The following is a 25,785-nucleotide window of genomic DNA, read 5'->3' on the forward strand; positions in this document are numbered from 1 at the left end:
TCTCAAGTCCCAAATTGACACCTCACTGTGTAATCACCACAAGCTGGAACAGCGGGCTCAGACATAAGGACAATTGTGAGGTTGATGCAGGACTGGGCAGTGTTTGGTTCTGTTGCACATAGGGTTTCTGTGAGTTGGAACGACTGACTTGAGGTGATTATGAAGTAGTGATATGTGATTTAATCACTTGACCTTAAGTAAACTATGTTTCATAAGGTTGGCAGGTCTCATTCAACTATTGGAAGACCTCATGAACATGAAAGGAGGTTTTCTGAGGAAGTGCTCGGCCTTCAGAGCATGCGCAGGCACCTCGCCGCAGTTGCTTTCCTTCTCCAGACAGTACGCGCCGATTCCGGGCCCAGACTGCCGAACTTCCGAGCCTGTCACCGCGCCTTCAGGATTTGGACTTGCCAGACCCCACAGTCATGTGAGCGAATTCATCGAATGTAAATTGTATATAAGACTGTGTCTTTTCTTGAGAGAATGTTGCCTAAGGCACGTGGTAAAGTAGGAAGAACACACAGAGATATGATAGAAAATGACACATATTTTTATGGCTAGGAGTATTCTTTAAAGTTAGTAAAAGAAATACATTTTCAAATTTGTGAAAGCTTCTTTAATAGGTCCTGCACAATATTTTTTCATTTTCATTTGGTAATAATAGGCTTAACTGATCTAGTCATTGGGAAAGGTTTTTAAAAACAAAAGAAGCAGGACCATTTTACAACAAAATGTTTTATGTAATCTGGAGTTGCTAATAAGAGCATATGATTTATTAAATCTTCTTGAAGTGTTATAATGTTCATATTACAACAAACAATATTGACAAAAGTCTTTAATAATGTTTATACTTTATAATCTCTTTCGAATTGATGTGTCAAAATAGAACATTTTATAAGACACTGGATGAAGGCATGTGCATTTTATTTATTTTTTATTTTTGTTTTTCCCTCAAGCATGTGCATTTTAAAAGCAGGTAGATTTTGTAGAGGAACAAACATTTTAGAAAATGATTTAGAAATGGCAAGCGCTTGAACATAGAGATAACAATACTCCAATATAAAACAAAACATTTTTTCTTAGCTATATCTGCTTTCAATATATACTTTCAACATATTCTTAAATCATGTTATTCAACAAGTGTTTATTGACTCCTTTGCACTTTTAATGTTACACTATTAATCATTCACAACACTTATTGAGTGTGTGTGGATTATTGTGCTAGATGAAGCTACTGGTTGGAAGTGATTAATAGTTTGTTTCTTTGCCATAGAAGCAGGCTCTGCCATGTGCTGTTTGGGGCTTTCTAGTTCACTGACTTAGACTGTAGTATATTCATAGAGAAGTCTTCATTCAGGTTGCTACGCAACGTCATCTAAAACAAGCAAAGAGCTTTTGAATGAAGAAAAATGTCTGCGCTGTGGGTCAAAGTTTGAAAAAGATACATTGTATTTTTCCTTAGAAATTTCAGTCTACCCCTTAAGTACCTACTGAGTAGCTAGCATATCTCCACATATACACAGGCAAAAAATAAAAAGAACAAAAACATAGTGTCCAAAAATATATCAGTTCTAAAGGATTATATACAAAAGTGTCCGTGATAAGAAAAATAAGCTGTAATTAGAATAACATGATAGACATAGATAAATTTATTGGTTATGAACAAAATAAATGTAGTTCAGAAAAAAGCATACTTTACAAATAAAAACCTCTGATATTCTTAAAGAAATTATATTTGATAATTAAATAGCTTTGAAAAGGGAAAAATCAAAGACTAAAAAAAAATGTTAAGGTTACAATTTTTTAAAAGAAAACATTTTCGAAAATAACGACAAAGAAAAGTTTCCAGTAAATAGAACTAAACAATAGAGACATAGTATGAGAAAAAAAGCTTTCAGAATCAGTCTTGAAGATCTGTAATAGAAAAGAGAAGGAGGAAATTGAATGAGGTGATATAATCAAAGAAATGATAGAAAAAATGTTCTGCTGGTAGGACAAAAAAATTAATGTGACAAATCAAGAAAGACCCATACTAAACATATTATCATGACATTTCAGAGCACTAAAAATAGAGAATAATGTCCTATTCATGTGAGAAGTGAACATTGAAAAAGGAAGACCAACAAATAATTAATAAATTTGAATTATGGTGCTGAGAAAGAATATCGAAAGTATTACGGACTTCCACAAGAAGAAACAGATTTCTCTTGGAAGTACAACCAAAATACTCCTTAGAGGAAAAATACTCACATGCTTTGGTCATGTTGTCAGGAGAGACCAGTCCCTGGAGAGGGACATCATGTTTGGTAAAGTAGGGGGACAGCGAAAAAGAGGCAGACCCTTAATGATATAGATTGACACTGGCTGCCACAGTGGGCTAAAACATTAGGCCAAGTGTGAGGATGGCACAGGACCATGCAGTATTTAGTTGTGTTGTTTAGAACCCATTCAACAGCACCTGACAACAACAACAACATCCTGAGAAAAGCCAAGACTCATAGGAAGCTGTGTACTTCAGCTTCAGCTCTAGCTTAAGCTAGCAATATCAGATTTTAGAAAAGTTAGAGGTGTGTACTCCACCAATATGAAGGGATAAACTAAGAATGTAAGGATGAAATCTAAGATCTAGACATTCCTGAACACACTGGAGATGAAAAAAATAAATACCAGATGCCTTTAAAAGCAACAAGTCCGGACTAGAGCACAGGAAAGGACTCTCAAAATATTTTTCTACCATTCCCCCCCAAAAAAGAGTAAAATAGAGAGTCTATGGCCAAATATTTAACAACACAGGAAATATCAAGAAAACATGGAAGAAATGCAATCACTGTACCAAAAAATGTGAAAGGTGAATCATTTCAAGATGTAGAATATATTACGGTACAATGCCAATGGGGGAAGAAGCTCAAGCTTCATTGAAAGCAATGGCAAAAATCAAAGCCCCAGAAATTGGCAGAATGCCAACTGAAATATGTCAATGAAAGCTGGAACTACTCATTCCTCTATCACAAGAGATGTGGAGAATTGCTATCTGGCTAACTGACAGCACAAGATCCATATTTTGTCCATTACAAAAAAAATGATGATCCAACAGAGTGCAGACATTTAAAAATTACTATCACTATTATCAAATATAAGTAAAATTTTGCTGAAGATAGTTGCAAAATTATTGCAGTACTACATCAACAGGGAACTTCTGGGAATTCAAGCTGAATTCAGAAGAGGGTGTGGAACAAAGGATATTACTGTTGACATCAAATGGGTCTTTCTTGAAAGCAGAGAAGCTAAAAAGATTTGTTTTAATATATTAAAACAGAAAGGCCTATTTTATACTGACTGTGAAAACGCATTCAATTGCATAAATCATAAAACATGGTTAGTATGCTGAATTTGTATATAGACCGGACAGCAATTATTCAAATAGAGCAAGGGCTATTGCCTGGTTTAAAATCAATCAGGAAAGGTGTGTCAGACTTGTATCCTTTCACCATATTTATTTCATTTGTATACTAAGTGAATCATTTAAGATGTTGGATTTCTATTAAAATGGAGAAGTCTTGAAGCATTTATTGATGATGATTCAGGATTCAATATGGACTACATGCATATTAACATAAAGAAAAATTTTTTAAAAATCACAAGTGGATCAATGAACAACATCATGATAAACAAAGATGGGATTAAATTTGTCAAAGATTTCAAGCAGATTGAAATTGTCAAGGATTTCATTTTAATTGGCTCCACAGTTAAGACCCTGGAAGAAGTGGTCAGGAAATCAAAGGTGTACTGCATCAGGCAAATCTGCTACAAAGACCTCTCTAACATATTAAAAATCAGATATGTCATTTCTAGGACAAAGGAGTACTTGACCCAAACATGTCAGTTGTTTCATATGCGCACAAAAGATGGACAGGGAATAAGGAAGACAGAAGAACAAGGGATACCTTTGAATTATTTTGTTAATTAAGAACCTTGAATAAACTATGGACTACCAAAAAGTCAATAACAAATAAAAAAGAAAATAACAGATCAGTCTTGGCAGAATTACAGCCAGAACTCTCCATAGAAGCCAGGATGATGACTTCCTCTCGTGTACTTTGGACATGTAACCAGTGGGGACTATTTCCTGGAGAGGTCAGAGAGAAAGTGGGAGACCTTAATGAGGTGATTGACACAGAGGCTGCAACAATGGCTCAAAGACAGCAACGGCTGTAAAGATGATGTAGGACAGAGCAGTTTCTCACGATGTAACTGTGAGTCTGAATTAATTTACTGGCATCTAACACTAACAATATATATACACACACACAGGGCTTCAAAAAGTTCATAGACATATAACCTCCTCCCTGGGGTATGGACAACAGAAAAGTGGGTGAAGGGAGACATCAGACAGTGTAAGAGATGACAAAATAATAATAATTTATAAATTATCAAGGGTATATGAGGGAGGGGGGAGTGGGGAAGGAGGGGGAAAATGAGGAGCTGATATCAAGGGCTCAAGTAGAAAGCAAATGTTTTGAGAATGATGAGGGCAACAAACGTAAAAATGTACTTGAAAAATGGATATATGTATGGATTGTGGTAAGAATTGTATGAGCCCCCAATAAAATAATTTTTTAAAAGTTCATAGGCAAATAGAATTAAAAGATAATGAAGTTTTCTGTGAACTTTTAAAAGGCTCTTCATGTGTGTATATCATATAAAATAACAGAGATGCTTTGTATTGGATAATATTTAGATGAGATATGGAGTTCTATTACAGAGTTCTGTGGATGAATAAACAAATAGAACATCAAACAAAAGAAAAATTAAGATAAATATTAATTCCCGGGTATGTTGACAAAACCACAGCAATTTAGGGATCAATTGAAATAACATTTATATAGTTAATAACTAATAATGTCTGATGAGATAATTGATATAATCAAGGTGAGAGGATGTGGATAGGATTATACTTAATTTCTCATCTTTCATAGTAGGACAGCTAAAGAATATAGCATCTAAAACTGAACCATACAGAAGTCACTTTACATACATGGATTTAAAAACTTTGAGGTAAACACTAGGAAACTTAGATACGAAATGGGAAAGTGATCATTTCTGGAGTGATCGGACCCAGGGTAGAAAAGCAAAGGGAAGGGGATGTGGCTATTTGAAGACCTCCCACAGTGAAGTGCTTTTCTTCACTTGTATCTTCTTCTCTGGTTTGGTAGATACCATCTTTATTTAACAGTTTTATTGACATAATTCAATCATTAAATCACACTGAGGAGTTGTGAAAACATCTCTACAATCAATTTGAGAACATTTGCATTTTCTTTTACTCATTATTATCAGCTTCCTGCTTTATCCAGAATCTTCCTTGCCATTATCAAGACACCCCCCCTTGCTCCAAGAAACCATCAATGTAGTCACTATCTCTATTAGTTTATTTTTCTCCATGTATATTTTTTGAGCCATTGATCCTTTAGTTTGGAAGACAAAATGTTATTGTTGTCTTAAAGGCTTGAAGGTAAACAAGCGGCCATCTAGCTCATAAGCAACAAAGCCCACATGGAAGAAGCACACCAGCCTTTGTGATCACGAGGTGCCAAAGGGATCAGTTATCAGGCATCAAAGAACAAAAAATTATATCATTGTGTGCTCATCTCCCCAATACAATTGCTGAAGACAAATGGCTGCATAAGTAAATGCTGTGAAGAAAGCTGATGGCGCCCAGCTATCAAAAGATATAGCGCTTGGGGTCTTGAAGGTTTTAGGGTAAACAAGTGACCATCTAGTTCAGAAGCAAAAAAGCCCACATGGAAGAAGCACACCAGCCTATGTGATCATGAGGTGTCAAAGGGATAAGATATCAGGCATCAAAGAACGAAAAATCTTATCATTGTGAATGAAGGGGGAGGCAGGGTGGGGACCCAAGGCTCATATTCAGGCAACTGGACATCCCTTTGCAGAGGGACAGCGGGGAGGAGAACAGTCACTCAGGGTGCAGTGTATCATTGATGGAACACACAACTTTCCTCTAGTTCTTAGATGCTGTCCTCTACCCACTATCATGATCCCAATTCTTCCTTACAAATATGGCTAGACCAGAAGATGTACATTGGTACACATAGGAACTGGAAACACAGGGAATCCAGGACGGATGAACCCTTCAGGATCAGTGGTGTGAGTGACAATACTGGAAGTGTGGAGGGAGAGTGGGGTAAAGAGGGGGAACTGATTACAGGGATCTACATATAACCTCCTCCTTGGGGGATGGACACCAGAAAAGTGAGTGAAGGGAGACATCAGACAGTGTAAGATATAACAAAATAATAATTTATAAACTATGAAGGAGGGGGAGCAGTGAGGGAGGGGAAAATTGAGGAGCTGATGCCAGGGGCTTACCGGGAGAGCAAATGTTTTGAGAATAATGGTTGCTGACTAGACCCTAAATCACACAAAGGAGTGAAGTTCTGCCTAGTCCTGTGCCGTACCTTTGACGTTTGTGGTCTCTAGATTTTCCATTGGCTGGTTTTGGGAAGTTGATTGCCAGGTCTGCTTCAACCTACCAAAAGCTGTTCAGCTCGCCACATGCAAACCTCCTTTGACAGAATGATGGTGGCTGGGTTTGAGGTGAATCAGGCAGAGAGCCTAGGTCTCCCTGTTTTTGTTTTTGTTTTTTTTGCATAGAAAATGAAAACTCTACCAGTGAACCACCGCTGTTGCCTCCTTTTAAAGATCAGCTCCTTGGAATATATAATTAGTGGATCTTTTACTAGGTTTTTACAGAAGTGTTTTTAATGAGAGAGTCCATAATTTCACCAGGGTTATGAGATTGCCATCATCTCTTTGTCTTCATGAGAATTTGTGTGCTTGATCAAAGGATTTTTTATGGCTCATTAGTCAAATGCAGCATGGTAGTTTGCTTTGCAGGTATTTGCATGTAAAGAGATAAGTTCCAGAATTCAGTATCTCTGTATTCTATAATTATAGCTTTGACTTACTTTTATGCATGTAGATAAACAAATTACCACAGTACCTTAAAATATGTGTAATGCTTTATATCATTGAAAAATGTCTTCCCAAACCACGTTTGTTTTGTCTTCTGCTGAATGATGAAGGAAAATCATTTTTGTTGAAGTATTATCTTACATCTCTTATCACAATCCATACTTTCATCCAGTGTGTCAAGCACATTTGCATAATGCCACCATCATTATTTAAAAAGTATTCTCTTCTCATTTGAGCCCCTGATATCAGCTACCCATTTCTTCCCCTGCCTCCCACCCTTCGTTATGAACCCTTGATAAGTTATAGATTATTTTTTCCCTATCTTACATCGTCCTCTGTCGCCCCTCACTCACTTTTCCATTATTCATCCCCCTGGGTGGGGGTTATATTTTGATCCTTGTGATTGATTCTCTCTTTCTCCCACACCATCCCCAAATCCCACTGGTATCTCTACTCTCCTTGTTGGCCCTGAGGGGTATATCTCTCCTGAATTCCCTGGAAGTGTTATCTTTTTATTGAGTATTTCTTCCATAAAAATAAAAAAATTAAAACCCACATCACTGGAATGCTTATGATTAGAATGCTTTTGGGAGGGCTTATTAAAGTGAAATAATTAAAAACCATTCTGCATATTTAGAGAATTCAGCTCCATGTTGGGTACCGTTCAAGATTCAGAGGGCTTAGAAAAGCCTCCAGCCTCGTAAGGGTTTGCAGTGAGGTGAAGGAGGTACATGAGGAGCTCCCCCCCACTCCAAACCCCCCCACACACAATTATTACTTTAAATTAGGAAGTAAAAAATGAAATTCCAAAGGAAAAGCAAATAATAAACATTATGGGGGAATTGACTCTTGATGTCATGGAATGAGCCCTTCCTCAGGAGGTACCATACAAGCAGAACTCTGATGGATCTGCCCCAAGAGGGAGAGGCAAAAGTCTTCCTGGCAGATGAACAACTGTACAGAAGACACAGGTCTGAAGGACGCGGGCATTTTTGGAGAGTCCCAATGAAAGAAGCAGTTTCCTTCAGTTGGGATAATTCACTTTGCAGGGCAATTTCCGAAAACGCTCTGGACGTTTTGAGGCCTTGATTGCAGGTCAGTCCTTTCTCCTTGAGTAGCTCAGTAAGCCCCTCCCTCACCTCTTCCTTCCCTCAGCAGGTCCTCACACTCCTGGGTCACTATGTGCTTTCCTCACTGCCCCAGGGCCAGGGACTCAACCACCAAGGACAGACAACCTCTGTGTTGCCAGAACCTGCAGAATTACTCACAATGGTCGGACTCCCAGTCTCTGTATGTATAACACATTTACGTATAATATTTATGTATGTGTTTCATGGTCTTCCTGACATTTCCCCCTAATTGTACCTGATTTACCATTCCACAAATCTATTATAGCACATAGCTTACAGCATTAATTGTTTTTATTACTTCCTCGGGAAAGTAAACACTACTCCTCTGCCAGTTTGTTGTTCTTCTGGGGCCTGCCCACGACGGTTCCTGTGGTTCTGGGAGACTGGACCCTGAATATTTCAAGTCAAACAGGCCACTCACAGTAGACAAGTTTCAGCAGAGCTTCCAGATGAGAACAAACAAGGAAGAATGGCCTAGTAATATATGATAATTAAAAAAAATCACTAATGGGAACTTTTTGAACAGCAATGGAACATTGTCAGATATGATGCTGGAAAATGAGCCACTAAGTTTGGAAGGCACAGAAAATTCAACTAAGGAAGTTGCCTTACCCAAGTGCAACTGACCTAAATGATGTTCATGGGGCTTTGTTTACGTGGTGGCACAGCGCCACCTGAGAAGAAGCAACCTTAGGATAATCAATTGTTTGAGATCAAGGACAGAGAGTTGGGTTGGGACAGAAGGAAGAATGGAAAGAGGAAATTCAGGGAGAAAGTAGGAAAAGTAATGTTACATGAAAACTGGAATTAATGACATGAAAAATGCATATGAATTGTTGAAAGGAACATTGATCTGCTGTGTTTTACCCAACTCACAACAAAAAGTTAAAACACACACACACATACACATGCACGCACACACACAAACAAGACAAAATCAAAATGAAAACAGCTGCAAATATCTGTTAATAATTGGAATTCATTTGTTGAGAGAAATATGACGGAGGGTGGATTTTATCTGGAGCAAGGTTTATCTGCTGCTTGGTCTAATACTCTTTCATCTTTGGGTAAAGAAAGAATGTAATTTGGATCTCAGGATTTGTCATCTGAATGAGGAAGATGGGCACTATGATAGTTTCCTGTTGTGGACCAGGCTTCATCCTTGTAAAATGTACCCCTAACTCAATCCTTCTCACCAGTAAACAAAACAAAACAACATGCCCATGGTCATCAAAGAGGAGTCTGGTTGTTGCGGGGCTGATAACCACTAGGTCAGCAGTTTGAAACCATCAGTCATTTCATGGGAGAATGATGCGGTTTTTAAGACCACAAACAAACAAATAAACAAAAACATATTGTTGAGAACGAGGGGGATTGGAGCATAGACCAAAATCCATCTGTAGACAATGGGACATCCCCTCACAGAAGGGTCACAAGGAAGGGACGAGTCAATGAGGGCGCAGTACAGCATGATGGAACACACAATAATCCTCTGGTTCCCTGAGGCTTCCTCACCCCCACTATCATGACCCCAGTCCTGCCTTTCACTGCGGGATATACCAGAGCATGTACACAAGTACAAATGAGATATAAGAGCTCATGACACACGGAATCTGGGAACAGGAATGGGTATAGCGATACCAGAAGGGTAGGTGAAAGGTAGGGAGGGGAGGGGAGGAAGGGGGAACCAATCATAATGATCAAAACATAACCACACACACACACAGACACGCACTCATCTCCAGGGGGACGAACAACAGAATCCATGGGCAAAGGGAGACAGCAGTCAGTATAAGATATAATCATAATAATAATTTAGAATTTATCAACAGGGTCACAAGGATGGGTGGGGGGAGAGAGGGTAAAGGAGGTACCGATACCAAGAGGTCAATAGAAATAAAATTTCTAGAAAATAATTTGTATAAAACATCTGTACAAATATGCTTGATATAATTGATGTATAGATTGTCATAAGAGCTGTAAGATCCCCCAATACAATAATCTTTTAATAAAAAAGAATTACAGTTTCAGAACCCTAAAGTGGCAGTTCTTCCCTGACCTCTAGGGTCATTGTGAGTCAAAATTGACTCAGTAGCAGTGAGTTACTATCAAATCAACTCTGTGTGATAGATTAGAACTACATAGGATTTAAAAAATTTTTTATGTGTAATTCACATAACATACAATAGTCTAATCACATTAAACAGAGTTGTGCAATCATCACTACAATCAATTTTAGAATGATTTCTTCTTTGTCGTAGTCATTGTTATTAGCTCTCCATTTCTCTCTGACCTTCCCTGGCATTTTCCAAGACATCATTAATCCACTTACTATCTCTATAGGTTTACATATTCTAGATTTTACAAATAGGAAAAAATAAAAGCAAAACTACCCCAACCACAATAGGATTCATTGGGTTTTCTGAGCTGTAACGACTCATGGCTTTGGACACCCTTTTTAGGATTGTGATGCGTGGGCCTTGGCCGGAATCTTTTGGAAGCATATCACCAGGTCTTTCTTTGGCTGTGCCATTGTGTGCACTTGAACTATCAACCTTGAAGGTTAGAGGTTGAGGGAATACCATTCATGCCACCTAGGGATCAGTAGCAGGGTTTAATTCTCCTTGGCTAATTTTTCCAGAAGGAATTTTGGGACAGATGACATAGGACATAGGATTCTTTTCTTGATTGTTCATAAATTAATAACAAGAACCAGAGGAAACTTCAATGGAGCATTCATGGAAGATTTTTTTTCACTCATTAACCATTTGGTCCTCATAATGCTACACAAAGTTTGTACTCTTATTATTTCCATTTGGTAGAAGCTATAACAAATTTTAATTTGATCAAGATTTCCCAGCCAAGTAATGCTGAACTGTCTGGCCTGGCAAGGACATTTGGGACCCCAAGGCTACGAGATTCCATGTGGGCACAGTTTTCTCTGCCTTTCCTGTTCTCCTCGATAATTTCTCTTATTCCCTCAAGGAGTCCAACATTAAGTTGTCTTTCAGTTTAGTTTTAAAGGTTGTTTTAAAATTTTTGTACTCTTCTATGTCTACTGAGTGCTTTATGAGAATATGAAATTGCATTAATGAATTTGAAGAATTGAAGGATCTAAATTTTAAATTGAATCCACGCACACAAGCTTTCAGAGAGAATCAGAGCAATTTTTAAAGAATATTTGTCCAAAATGATCAGTTCAAGATGATGACTTTGGGTTATAAGGGTCAGCACCAATTATGTTTGGTATGTCTAGAACTCATCGACTCTGTCGTGGTACCAAGTCTACAGCTTTTCTGATCAGAGATTATGGGAATATTCTACTCCCAATGAAAAGTGTGTTTCCTGCTGCCTTCCTATTGATTGAAAATTTTTTATTGAAGAGAACAAAGCATCAGAAATTCACAACAGCTTATTGTTCATTTTATATTCATCAATTTCCTTTGTGTTATCAAAAGCTCTATCATGTAATAATATTACTTTTCAGCTTTTCATAAATGAATTCAATTTTCCCTCAAAGAGACAACAAAGACACTCAACTTGAGGCTGGCTTCTCTCTGACTAGCGGAGCTTTCTGGTGGCATGGACCGTATGAATCAGCTATCGATCATGGATCATGTTCCCACATGTGAACTGACATGCTTGCAGACCACAGGCTCCTGAATATGGTAGATGCGCAAGGTATTTGACTGCTACAACATGTACAGGCGTCCATCTGTAGTAATCTCGGCCCCAGTAAACTGTAAACCAAAGCTGTTGGCCAGAGCTGTGGTTCTTCTTCATTTGGCATCTAGAGTTTATTTTCATTTGGAATGTTGACGCATTGTAGGACATGTACAAGAAGAGGAACAATTAACTAAGCTGAAGGGTATGCACAGCACAGTGATAAGATCCTGGCTTTCCTGACCACTTCATGCCCTTCCTCGTATATCTAGCAATATGTAGAATATAGTGCACATTCACTAATTTTTTTTTGGAGAACTACTATTGCTGATATACACAACCAACCAAACTAATCAAATCATAAGAGATTAATCATCACAACAGAAAAGAGGATGAAGGAAGATGGAGGTCGGTGTGAGACATGACAAAAATAATTTATAAATTAGCAAGGGTTCATGAGGGAGGAAGGTGGGGGTGGGGGGAAATGAGCTGACACCAAGAACTCAAGTAGAAAGAACATGTTTTGAAAATGATGATTGCAACATATGTACAAATGTGCTCGACACAATGGATGGATTGTAATGTGAACTGTAAGAGCCCCCAATGAAATGATTTCTTTAAAAAGAGAGAAATGTGTCATCATTGAAAGTCTCTTCAAAACTGGCAATGATTGTTTACACAATTATTTTTCCCAGGAAGTAGTTGCATACTCCCCTTTTAAATTATAGTTCACTATAACTTAACAAATGCTGCTTAAATTAAAGCCCACGGATAAAGTGCTTGTCTTATGGAGATGCTCATAATTGTGTGGGAGGAGAAAACATACATATACATGAAACACAAAAGATTAAAAAATATAAAACTACAGGGAAAATGTAAATATATGGATTCTCTCTGGCTCACAATATAACATTTTATTATAGAGCCCAGAGCAATCACTTGTTAAAACTTGCTGCATTGCTGTTTTTAGGGCCTGGACTATTTGAAATATTTTGCCGTTCTTAGCTCTTCCACAGCAGGAAAGGGTCGAGGAGTCCCACAGTTTTCTTCATTACTGTAAGTGGCATTATTTTGAGAAGCTGGTTTATGTATAGGATTTTTTATTATGTTGAATATTAGAGACCCATACACATGTGTTATGTCAATGTGCAAATTTTCATTTGGATCCAGTAAGGCTGATGATAATGCTGAGTTTGAGTTTTTGGAATGAGATTATATTTTTCTTCCTTATACTCAAGTAAAATATCTTAATGAAAGTAAAATAATGGACATACTAATGCTTAAAAGAGCGCAGACTTGACATAATGGTTATTTGAGTTGCCTACTGTTACAATAGATCATTATATAAGATTCATCAATTCCTTTGATTTTAGCACCACAGAATAGCGTAGTTACATAAAAATTATATAAAGTGTGATAAACAGTATTATCTGCAGTGTCTTTATTAGTATTCTCTATTTTACTTCTCTTGGTTCTAATAGCCATTGCAGAACCCACAGACAAAATATATGATTGAAATATTTTTGCAAAGGCATGAAGAGGATAAATAATTGGCCATCTATACATGTTAGCAAGAAGCCCTTAATATACTTGACTATAAATTGAAATGCCAATGGTTCAAACCCAATAGCTGCTCTGGAGGCGACAGATGTGGTCCACTGTGTCTGTCAAGATTGACATCCTTGGAGACCCTATGAAGCATTTCTTCTCTGTCCTATAGGGTTGTCACCAGTCAGAATCAACTCAACAGCGATGGATTTGGGTTTTGGTGGCTTATCTGTCAGCATATCTCTCTAGAAGTGGTAGACGTTGGATAGAGGTAGAGATGTAAGACTTTAAGCCCATGAATTGAGGATGTCCAGAGAGAAATTTGGTCCTAGTCAGTTGGAGAAAGGAAAGAAGGAACTGTGAAGTTATTTTAGGCATAGGAAATGAGACAAGGTTTCAAGTGTCAGGGCAAGAGGTCCCTAGATGAGAACCAGATAAACATTTATTAAGGACACACAAGCATTGCAATGGCAGTGAAACACGCTCAGGATTCTTTCAGATCTGCTAATAAATGCCCCAGAGGGCATGCCACTCTGCTGTAAGTTTCAATCCAAAGGCATTCAAGTTCCACAGGCCAGCAAACAAGTTCCATGAGTTAAGTGTCCAGTAAGCTTCAGCTTGAAGGTACTCAGCTCCATTTCCGTGGGTCAGCAAGCACAAATCCCCCAGTTCACTGCCCAGAGGCAGCCTGATCAGCAATCCAGCTTCCTGTACAAAAGCACTCAGCTTTGCTTGCTCTGTGGGTTGGGGAGTCCACCACTCTGCTTCATGCTCCTGGTTCTGCTACTGCTTCTCTGATGTTATAACCGCCTTCTGGATCCAGGAGGCTCACTGCACAAGTATCTTGACAATTACTCACAGGTGAATCCTATCAGTATCTTCCCCCGCCTTCTTACTAGACCTATGCAGAAATACGTTGTTTAGGGGGGAATTATAAACTTTGGCTCGTCACAATTATGATTCACTGAACCTGCCTTGTTTGTCTGTCTGTCTGTCTGTCTGTCTGTCTATCTATCTATCTATCTATCTATCTATCTATCTATCTATCTATCTATCTATCTATCTATCTATCTTATTGTATTTACAATTAGTTAAGCTAGAGTTAGATACCAGAAAGACCAATCAGGTGTCCTGTAGGATTTTATCCTAAGACTAAATAAACACTCAGGTTTGTCATATATAAACTCAATTAGTTTATTGTAAGGGAGTTATGACAAGACAGGCAAGTAAGACTTCTAGTTTAATTTTTAGCCTTTGAGAATCATAAGCAACAATTACAATGCTAATTTAAATAAGGCTTCTATTGGGGAGGAGACTTAATCACCTCTCATACTCAAGAGGAGATCGCTTATAGTTGGATCTAATGTGGGTTGTGGCAAGCATTAGCTTGGTAAACTTCTCAGTGTCCATGTAGAGAGTCAGAGATTCCTTTTGCTTCTATCTTCATTTTTGAAAATGAATAAAAACCCATGGGTGTGTATATCTGGTGTGTTGCAAAGTTCAATTACTATTAGTGTGCGTCATTCCAATCAAACAATTGTTGCATGATATATATATATATATATATATATATATATAACTTTATATATAATTTTTCCCCTCACATGTTTCAAGGCCATGATAGTTGATTAAAAATTATGAGACTTTCTTATTGACATATTTATGTTTGGTTAATATAGGGGTACATCAATATGATGAATGTTGTATCTCATTATCACAGCATATAGGTGCAGCAATTTTAGAAGTTGTTTATGACCCACTTTACAAAACTCTATTATCTTTAAGGGTAGACTAATCTTCTGACAATTTAGGGCTCATGGTTAAAGAGTATGTTCTAAATATATATTTCTAATTCCAGGATCAGAAGTTCTCAATTTAGAACTTCATGTAAGTGACTTATACATAGTTGTATAAGGAACCCAAGGTCAGTGGTTCAAACTCAGTAGCTTCTGCGTGGAGAAAAATGAGGCCGTTTGCTTCCATAAAGATTTACAGTCTTGGGAAACTCTATCTGGGTCTCTATGAATCAGAAGAAATATAGCTAGAGTGTTTCTTAGAGGAAAGGATGACAAGACTTCTTCTTACATATTGTGGCCATGTTGTCCAGAGAGATCCGTTCCTGGACAAGGACATCATGTTTGGTAAAGTAGAGGGGCAGCGGAACAGAGGGAGGCCCTCAAGGGGCTGGACTGACATCATCGGCAACAATGGACTCCAACATAGGAACAATTGTAGGGCGGCACAGGACCCAGCAGTGTTTGTCTGTTGTGCAGAAATTCAGTACGGCTGGAACTGGACTCTGTGGCACTTCACAACACAACACAACACAAGTCACAATCAATGCTGCAGGATGGGGTGGGGGGTGTTATACATAGATGTTTAAAGGCAAGATAAAACATAACAATGTCAAAAAACTATTAAATGTACATGAATGATGTACAGATATGTCTTAAAAGCATTACAAAATCCAATGTGATTTGAGAATGCATAACAAAGACCCAGAGGAGAACAATGAAATCAGAGATACTGAGTTCAGAGCCGAGAAACCAGTGAGAGAAAATGCATGACTGCTGCGGCTAACACTACCTGCTACTGACGACTGACTGACTGCTCGCTTTGTTCCGTGGACCGTTCCAAACACTGTAATAGCTTGGACCATTCAGTCTTTCATAAATGAAATCTATTACTATCCTTACTCTCATGATGGAGTCTTGGCATGTTAGATGATTTGCTGAATATCGTACAGAGAGTATCTGTTGACACTGGCAATTGAATCCAAGTAGCATTAGACTGGGTTCTCTTGAGAAGCAATACCGGTGACACTTGTATGTGTATGTACAAAGAAAAGGATTTACTTCAAGACACGGCTTGCACAGTTGTAGAAATAGGAAGTCCAGTTTGGTTTGAAACCATAGGTCGGATGTAAGTTATAGGCGTCTCCTTACTTACCCAGCTGCAAGGGATGATGAACCGAAGGAAGAAGATGAAGCAGGAAGACAAGGGTCTGAATGGATCTGAGGTCAACTTGTTGGCTGTCAAGGGGTCTGGGGGAGCCTGGCACTGTTTTAGCAAAAGACAGGAGTTAGGTTGATTCACGAAATTCTCTTTCATTCCTGCAAGCCTTGAGAGTAGGAAACAATGAGGCTTCTACTTCCAAACCATTTCAAACTTCAGTCAAAATCCATCAAGTTATATACCTTCTTCAACTCAAAACCAAACTCGTAGCCATTGTCATTCTGACTCATTGGGACTGGTACCTTAAACTCTGACAAGAAGTAGGCTTTGCAATAATCCCAGGTTTTACAATGACTAGAAAACTTTCAAGCAATGGGACAAAGGGAATAAAGTTCACAGGAAAAGTTTACATTTCTGTAAGGGATTAGTAGATATCAGTTGATATCTTCTTTATTCTAGGAGCTGTCAGATCAGCCCTCCCTAGGTTTTTAACCACTGCATGTCTAAATGCCCCTGCTTCCCCTTTCTTGAAATAGAGCAACCTTGAATAATTAACAGGGTTTGCAACAGGCCCAAGCCTTGAATAATTAGTGGTGTAAAATTAATTTTTTCCTATACAGAGTTTTTATTTATTTGCTATAGGGATTACATCCTGGTCCATTTTAACAAACTAAATCTCAACAGATAATCCCAAACTATGTTACATTTCCAGTGTTCAATTAACAGCAGGCCAATTCTTTTTCCCCCTTAGTTAAAATGAACCCAAGGTTGGCAGTGAGGTCATGGCTCCTTGGATTGGCCAGCAAAGTAACAGCTGGTATATGAACAAGGATGCAGATCTAGTAATAGAAGTGAGCTCGCTTCTGCATACTATCAATCCATACCAAGAGCCAGCCACACTGGATGAAACCTCGTCAATGGTGTCAAGACTGTGACCAGATTACGGAAGTGTCAATCCATCCTATTTTTTCCACAGCTGTTTGACTGCTTGTTTCCCAGAAGATTCCATCATGGAATTGACCACACTATACCATGCTGCTACATCCTAAAGTTGACATAAAACCTAACTATCATATGGGTGCAAAATTTATGACGAAGCAAGTTAGAGATGTTACAATATGCAATGGAACCTCAAGTCAGTTAAGTAGGGGTGGCTGGGTCCAGAAATCTTTATTGGCCTTGTAGGAAGTACTGAAGTCTAGAAACAGACTCTGGCTTTTTGGAGGTTTCCAAGAGTAAGTTCCCACCCAAGGCTCAACTTTCTAGTGATTTCTAAGTCCCTGTGTTCTTTAGCTGGATGCTGCCCTGAAGAGTAATTTTGTAGAATTTTCCATAATTGAATAACTACTTTTCTAGTGGCAATGGTACCCACTGGATGAAGTGTGTTTTTCTTTCAAAAGGGAAACACGGAAAGCTTTGCCTGGAGTTCAAGAAGATTCCTGATGTCAGCCTATGTCAGAGGGATTTAAAAGAAGTTTATAAATTTACTGAAATGGAAACAACAGCAGATTAGGGTATAAAAGACAGCAGAAGGGTTTTAGGATTCAGGGCCCTCCTAGTGGGTAAGGCACCTGTGCACATTAGAAAAAGTATCCTTTTTATCCTGGTTTGATGAGTGCATGAACTTCAGCTCCCCTCAACCAAAATTCTAACGAGTTCACAGAGTCCCTATGAAAACCCAGATACACTTACATAAAAATTATTTACTTCTCAACAATCTTTTCTCAAGAAGCCTGATTATTTCTATCCTAATCTGAAAAAAGAGAATCCCTGTGCCTTTTCCAAGTTCTAATTATTTTCCCTCTGACTCTGATTTCCACAATATTTTCTCTAGCTTCCCAGGGATCTCCTGAATTCCTGGAAAGGAGGAGGAAGGGAAAAAGAAGAGGAAGACAGCTTTATTTGATGATCTAATTGGCACTTGACTGTAGATGGGTTTTGAATTCTTCCAACTTCATCATCCCAGGGTGTCTAATTGCCCTATTGTTGCTTCAAAACCTGATGGATTCCTTTATCAGCCAGCTGTGATTGATAGAGGGCAGAATAAATGGTTGGATTAGATTTTCAATAACTTACTATGCCAACTAAATTTTGGTATTCCCAAAGTAGCAAATATGACTGAGAGCTACAGGTGTTCTTATGAGGATAATAGTAGTTAGTGTTGAATGTTGTAGACCACATGCTGTGAGCTGCTTTGTAGAACAAAATGAATAGTGAATAGAATGTGCCAGGAATCTTGCTAACTCATGTGTGTGTGTGTCTAATTCACACAAACTACTCTGTGATATAGGTAGTGCCACTATCGCCCTGTCCCTTTTTTTTCCTTATTCAAAGCCACAGAGTTAGCAAAGATGTATATAGAGATTGGAACTCAGGCTGCCTGCCCCTAAACCAGATATTCATAGCTATTGTTCTGTGCTTAGCACCTGGCTATTGAAATGGAATTTGAAACCAGGACTTTCAACACAAGGACTACATGCAGCACAGTCAAGATTTCTTGTAATGCTTTGAGATGATATTTCTATAGATGTGCTTTTTCCAGGAGCCCTGGTGACAAAGTGGTTAAGCACACAACTGCCACCTGAAAGGTTGGCCGCTTGAACTCGTTTGCTTCTTGTAAAGATTACAGCCCTGGAAGTCTGATGGCGCAGTTCTACTCTGCCTGTAGCATCAGTGAGTGGAACTGACTCAATGGTGATGGATTTTGTATCTTCTCTATTTGCATACTCTTTTCCCTTTGAAATGTATTTGCTTCTTTTCTACTTAAAAAGAGTCTTAAAATGGCAAGATCAAACTGACAGACTTCAACTTTACAACTGAATTTAAAGAGACCATAATAAGGGTTTTAAACAGTGATAAGATGCTTTATCCACAGCATGTGAACATAAGAAAGTATCACACCTAATAGATGACATAAAAGCGGTATGAACCAGTAGACACTGGTGAATGCATTAGCATAAAGAAGGTTCATGAATCAAGAGTAATAGAAGTCTGTAGTACAAAACCAGCCTTGGAAATTTACATGCCCATACTTAGGAGACCTTTTCACCAAGTCAGTGATGTGTAAGAAGAAATTTGTGAGCATTCATTGATATCAGCTCCCCTTTGTCCTGCGCAGCAGTAACAAAAACCACACTCATGTAGTTCCGGAATCATAATGTTCATACAGCACAGAGTGAAAATGGCCCAGTGAATTTCCAAGCCTGTAAATCTTTATGGGAATAGAAAGTCATATCTTTTTATCATGTGACAATAGATAAATAGTTATGGTCTATTGTGTGAAGGACCTTTTTCTAGAACAGAAGATAATATTGTTCAGGCTCTAGTACTTGGTTCCTAAAACTTAATTGTGAACTTAAGGGAGATATAAATGGGATATCAAATGTAGGCTCTTATTTGTAAAGTTGACAATAGAAGATTGCAACTATAAATGACAAGTTTGCACCTTACATCATGATAGCATGATCACTACTTACTTCTCACTTATCAACTATCTTGTTATCAGACAGTCCACATTTACAACTTTGAAAAATTCCCACTCAGGACTCCAATGATCTGGGTCCCACAAGAGGTTTGGTAGTCCCACGGCACCTTCCACGCGATATGGGAGGCTCTGTGGATGACCAGAGTATACAAGAGATGGTGGCTGACTGACCACGTGATGCTGTTTCCAAATACCATTGTCCAACTAGGAATGGCACAGACAATGACAGGATGATTTGAAGTCACAGGAGGGCAGGGAGAGCCTAGGCATCCCACCCTGCCTCACTCAGGTCAGACAGCAAAAATCAGCAGGTAGAGAACAAAAGGGGTCCCCTTGACACCTGATCACCACCATCCTTAAGTCCTGAGGGGTCTGTGCTGGTAGGAAAAGTACGATGGGGAAGAGGGGTTCATAGTACCCTAAGGTGCCTAAAGGATAGTGAGAGATGGGGCATGGGACCCTAACACTGAAAATGAATTTCCCCCAACTCTTGCATAAGAGGCCCATTCAGTATTTCATTCTATTGTGCATAAGGTCATTATTGGTAGGAGCTGATTCAGTGGCACCTAACAACAATAACTTGAATAATGTCAATTTTGCATAATAACCTGATCTTTGGAACCTAACCATATTACTAAGTGAGGAGTGGGTGTAGAAATGTAACAGCAATACTTTTTACCTCAGTGGGTAAATCTACACACATTAGAGGACTTGGAAGGGGGAGAAGAATGTTGTCACTCATGTTTTCTTGTGAAAAGTAAGGAAAAAATAATAGATGTACCTATAAAATAAACACTAACCCTCATGAAGAATATTCTTCTTAGAACAGTCAGCTATACAAGGCCACAAGGACAAAATTTATGCAAAAATCAAAGCTGAGAAGGCAGGGAGGGAGAGGGAAACTGATGAAGGGAAAAGGGGAACGAAGGGAGGAAGTCAAGGCTGTGCTGGGACATTGCTGGGATTTCAGTCCATGTCAAAGAATCATTTTTGTATGAATTATTGAGTGGACAACTAATTTTCTATGTAAGTTTTACCCTCAAATACAATAAAATGTGTTTTAAAGTTAGGCTAAGACTTCATCTTATAATCAATTGCCCCACCAGGCTCAGCACCAGGAACCCATAAGAAACTATCTGAATTTTGCATTTCTGAATTATAAGGAAAATTTTGACTTATTCAGTTCTTCCTCAGATTCAGTACTTATTCCTTGGCACCATATTTTCCTACTGCCTTCATTATGTCATTTGTGCTATATATATGTTGGATTGCTAATCTCGAGGTCAGCAGTTCAAACTCACCAGCCACTCCACAGGAAACCCACATGGCAGTGGTTTTTGGTTCAAAGTATCTCACTATAGATATTAGTCACGAGCCTGGAACTGACTATCTCCAACCACAGGAAGTGTAATAACTGTTGTAACTAGCTGCTGTCTTTTGAAGTTCAGTTTTGTATTTGAGTTGATGGCTCATTTTTCACGGGCTGCTGTTAGCTCAAGGCCGACTGCAGCGGGGTTATGAAGGAATTCCCCAACAGCCTTGGTGAACCTTAGACTCTACATCCATCTAGGATGCTGTACCCAACCTTCCTTACCAATTTCTTTTACTCAGGGTCAGACTTTTCCATGCCCAATGGGCTATTGCAACCTTGCCTGGCTCCCTCCTCTATTCACTCACACAGAACTGTATCTTAAAGTAACATTTGCATGGTTTGTCCTGTCTTGGCATCAACTTCTCAGAGAACTTGGACTGTTGTGTGTGGTTGTAAGGTGCCACCTAAATTTTGATTCCCTTCCAACATGACGACAACAGCAACATTGAGTAGCTGTGTTTTTACCTTTATTTTATAACTAGGAAAATGGAGTTTTAGAGATTAAGTTGTAGTTAGGCATAAAATATATTATTTATTTATACTCCATTTTCAAGATTCTCCTAATACCCCACTACTACTACTGTAACACAAATATCACACGTGTGCAGCTTTAAAGAAGAGTTTATTCACTCACAATACTGGAAGCTAAATGTTCAAATCAAGGTCTTGGCTATGTGTCTTTCTTCCTCATAAGCAGCACACAGTGTTACTTGGTTCCCTTTGTAGTCAAGCATTGGCTTGTAGAGCGTCCTTACTTGGCCTCCGTCTTTCCGCAAAATAGGTGAGTATCCACCTATTTTGAACTCAAAAGTGATTAGATTTAGAACCCACTCTACATGGATATGGAATAATTAGTATAATAAAGGCAATATACTTTCCAAATAGAATCATAATTATATGTACATATATTTGGATTTCAGTACATATTTCTGGATCCCATTCAATTAATATAAAAATATAATTAAGTAATAGTAAAATATAATGGAAACAAAAATATCAATCATATGGAACATGTAGACTAGCAATAGTGTATATGTATAGAGTTAAATGCAGTGAATTTGAGTCAAATAAATGAAAAGAGAAATACACTGAGTAGAATAAAATGTATGAGTTCCTAATGGAAAGTAAAGGTTTTCTAGATTTAATAAGTTAATGGGATTTATAATATGATGCTTTATATTGAATGGTGTAGTAAGTAATGATCGCAACACCATCCCTTTGGCAATTGTAAATTGTAATGTCATTTCTTTAACTGTTTTACAATAGAAGTCAAGAAACTAAAGCCAAAATGTAGCTCAGGGAATGCTAGTCTTTGTGGAGGGCAGGATAATGAGGTTTGGACCTTTTTTTTTTCTTTTTAAAATCTTTTTTTGGGGACTCATACAAATACTGTGATGTCTTACACTGTCTGACATCTCCCTTCACCTACTTTTCTGTTGTCCGTTCCCCAGGGAGGGGGTTATATGTAGATCCTTGTGATCTGTTCTCCCTTTCTACCCCACCTTCCCCTTTCCCTCCTGGTATCACCACTCTCATTATTTATTCTGAGGGTTTATCTGTCCTGAATTCCTGTGTTTCAGTTCTTATCTGTACCAGTGTACTTTCTTATTCATGCAGACATGCATATCTCATTTTATATTCACCAACTTAAAAATGTAGAAAGAATTCTGTTTATAGCCCTTGTATTTTTATGTATGAGTAAATTAAAGTTATGGCTCCTAGGGTTCCAGTTAATGGACACATGGTTTATTTCAAGTAGAATCTGTTAGAATATGTCTCTGTGATCATCCAGTGGCTGCGGAGAAATGCCCTCAGTAATGCACTTGTCTTACGCCTTCAAAATGCTCCTCCAATCCAAACAGTGACTCCCAGAGGAATCTGCCGGGCCAGTTAGATTCAAGTCAGAGAGGTCAACTTAGAGGAGTCTAGTGACTTCTTTTTGGACTCCCAAAGGGTAATCTTGATAGATATTTTAAAAGAATGGTCATTATTTCTGGTTAGGAAGAAGTTTTAAGGAACTGGAAAGCTGCATCAGGGAGGATAAGGCCAGGAAAGTTGTCTTGAGGAAACTCACCAGCTCCCCTGCCCATCACAATGCACTTGATCATTTTTCAAGAGTAGCAAAGGCCGTCCTACAAGAATTTCCCTGGGAAATCTTACCATGTCCTTTCTACACCCCTGCTCCTGCCCCGTCAGATTTCTTTTTATTTGCAAAATTCAAAGATCATTTAAAAGGAAAATGATTTGAGTACCTTGAGTGTGGGAAACTAACACAGAGGGAAACATGACCAGGACTATATTCCCTAACTTAGAACAGAGGGAATCTGAAAGCTAATATTCCACGGTAGGACCGGGGCCACTTTGGTAAATTAGAGATAAAGTCCAAGCACATTATCCTGCTTTAAATGTCATTCCCATAGATTCTCCCCAAATAGCTATGCTGCCTTAAAGTGAGCACATGGTTGATTCTGTCTCCCTGTAGAAACAGACATTCTTTGATTATCTCCTCCCGCCTAGGCACCCATCACTACTTCATGCCTTCCCCCAATGCAGGGATTAGGTTTCCTCACTGTGATTACCACCCACCTTGTGACATATGCAACTACTGAATATGCATGTCTTTTGGCTACCTCCAAATATCCCAAGACAATAAAGAAAGCCTTCCCTCTTCCTCCCTCATCCTCTCATGTTCTGTGTGGACCTGGCTGCGGAGATCATGGATGTCCAGGAGGTGAGCTTGCTACTGTGAAATGTGTCTGACTCCTTTATTTTACCTTCTCTTCTACCTCTCTTATCTTCCATGACTTTACTATAATCTTTATATATTATTGCCGTACAATTTCACCTACAGACCCGTGATATTGTCAGGGGCTGGCTACCTTGACACTTGAGGATGTGAAATCTGACATTTTAACGTGGGATAAATTGAAGAGCATATCATTCTTTGGGGAAGGGTTGGAGATATGGAAACACTGACCTCAAGCATATATAAATCTAGATGTAGGGTATGATGAGAAATAATAACTTTACATTTTGATATTTGTTTAACGAAGGTTTCTGTGACTTTGTAGCAATACTTTTGAACTTACCTCCATATTAGGCTAATGGTAAAGTTTTTGGACACTTCAGTATTTAGTATTCATTTTTTTACCCCCATATGTTCACCGTCTTACAATTCATTGCCTCAAATATATTATTAATACAGTTAAAGAAACAAAGAAAGGAAAATCAGGCATATAAAAGTGCCATTAGTAGACTATGTAGTCAAATGTAGTCGGTCCATCACTGGCCAGTTTTGTAAATTAGAATTGGCTTGCTATATGAGAAAAGTGACCCAGTGGCCCACGTTTGATCATCCTTTCTATGTTCACTCTCTGTGTATATGCAGGTACATAACCAGATCGGGTTACGTTTATTAGAGCTGATAGAACTCTTTCAAAACGGCACGATTACTTTTCACTGAGTAATTATATTTTATAATGAGATTTTATAGTTAAACTGCTGAACCTTTGTTGCAAGCATGCCATTGAATTAGAAGTAAGTGGCTTCCAAAGAAAGCACAAGGGAGCAAATACCACCATTAAACCTCTTTCAGAGAGCACCATCTGTTACATGTTGAGTTGTAGCTTTTATAATTTAGAATATTTATTCTAACACTTTTGTTTTCGTGAATAAAGCAATCTCACTCAACCACATCCATTATCCAACTCAAGTCAGCTATCAACGGGATCCTGCTTGACTGCACTAATCCTCATTTTGAACCTCAAAAGCATTTTTGTTGCGGCAGAGTTGCTGTCTCACCTTTATGACAGTGCATGTCCCTAGGATGTTACACTTCCCACCACTTGAAAAAGAAAAAGATATAAGTGAATGGAAAAAAAAGAAGGAAGAGAGGAAAAAGAGAAGGAAAGAAAATTGCAAAAGAAGGTCACATCCCATTTATAGAAAGTCATGCTCTCAGGGCTTGTAAGAGCCTTTTACCTCTTACTTTGAGAACTTATCTTGAGAAACTAATAAAATATGGGTGTAGGGAAGAAATATATAAGTAGCAGGGCAAGATAAACAGTGCTGTATATGCCAGGGGAAACCAGTCAGTCAAAAATGTTAGAGAGCGTTGGTCAGACACTCATCGAACTTTAGTGTGTCATTAAAATTTTCAACAGCGTCAAAATAATGATAGGTTATCAGTACTGTCAGTTGTAAGATACAAAAGAGTATGTTTTTATATTCAGAAAGCAAAATATTTTTTTTGAAAAGTGCATTTTGGAAATACTTTTTCATTATGTCTTAATGGTAACAGCACAAGGTCACAAACTGAGCTATGTGATATCAAAATTAGTATTAAAATGCCATATGCTATTCAAATATGAAAAAACAGACCTACTTATTTTGACTTTAGATGCCGACTTCTGCCTCTCTTAAAACAGTATCAAAATCTCCAGGGACAAGTAGGTATCTGGTGTAGACAGAAAGACTTTTTATAGTCAATAGACCTGTCAAAACCCTTAATAAGTAGAGGGCAACGGATTCATTGAATATCTAGTTCCTGAAAGTGAAGTGGTCAAATTGGGAAAGGCAATGTTGCTTTAAAATATTACTTTTAAATAATAGCTTTTATGGTCTTTTATCCAGAAACT

The sequence above is a fragment of the Tenrec ecaudatus genome, chromosome 3 (genome assembly GCF_050624435.1).
Source record: "Tenrec ecaudatus isolate mTenEca1 chromosome 3, mTenEca1.hap1, whole genome shotgun sequence".
Lineage (NCBI taxonomy): Eukaryota > Metazoa > Chordata > Mammalia > Afrosoricida > Tenrecidae > Tenrec > Tenrec ecaudatus.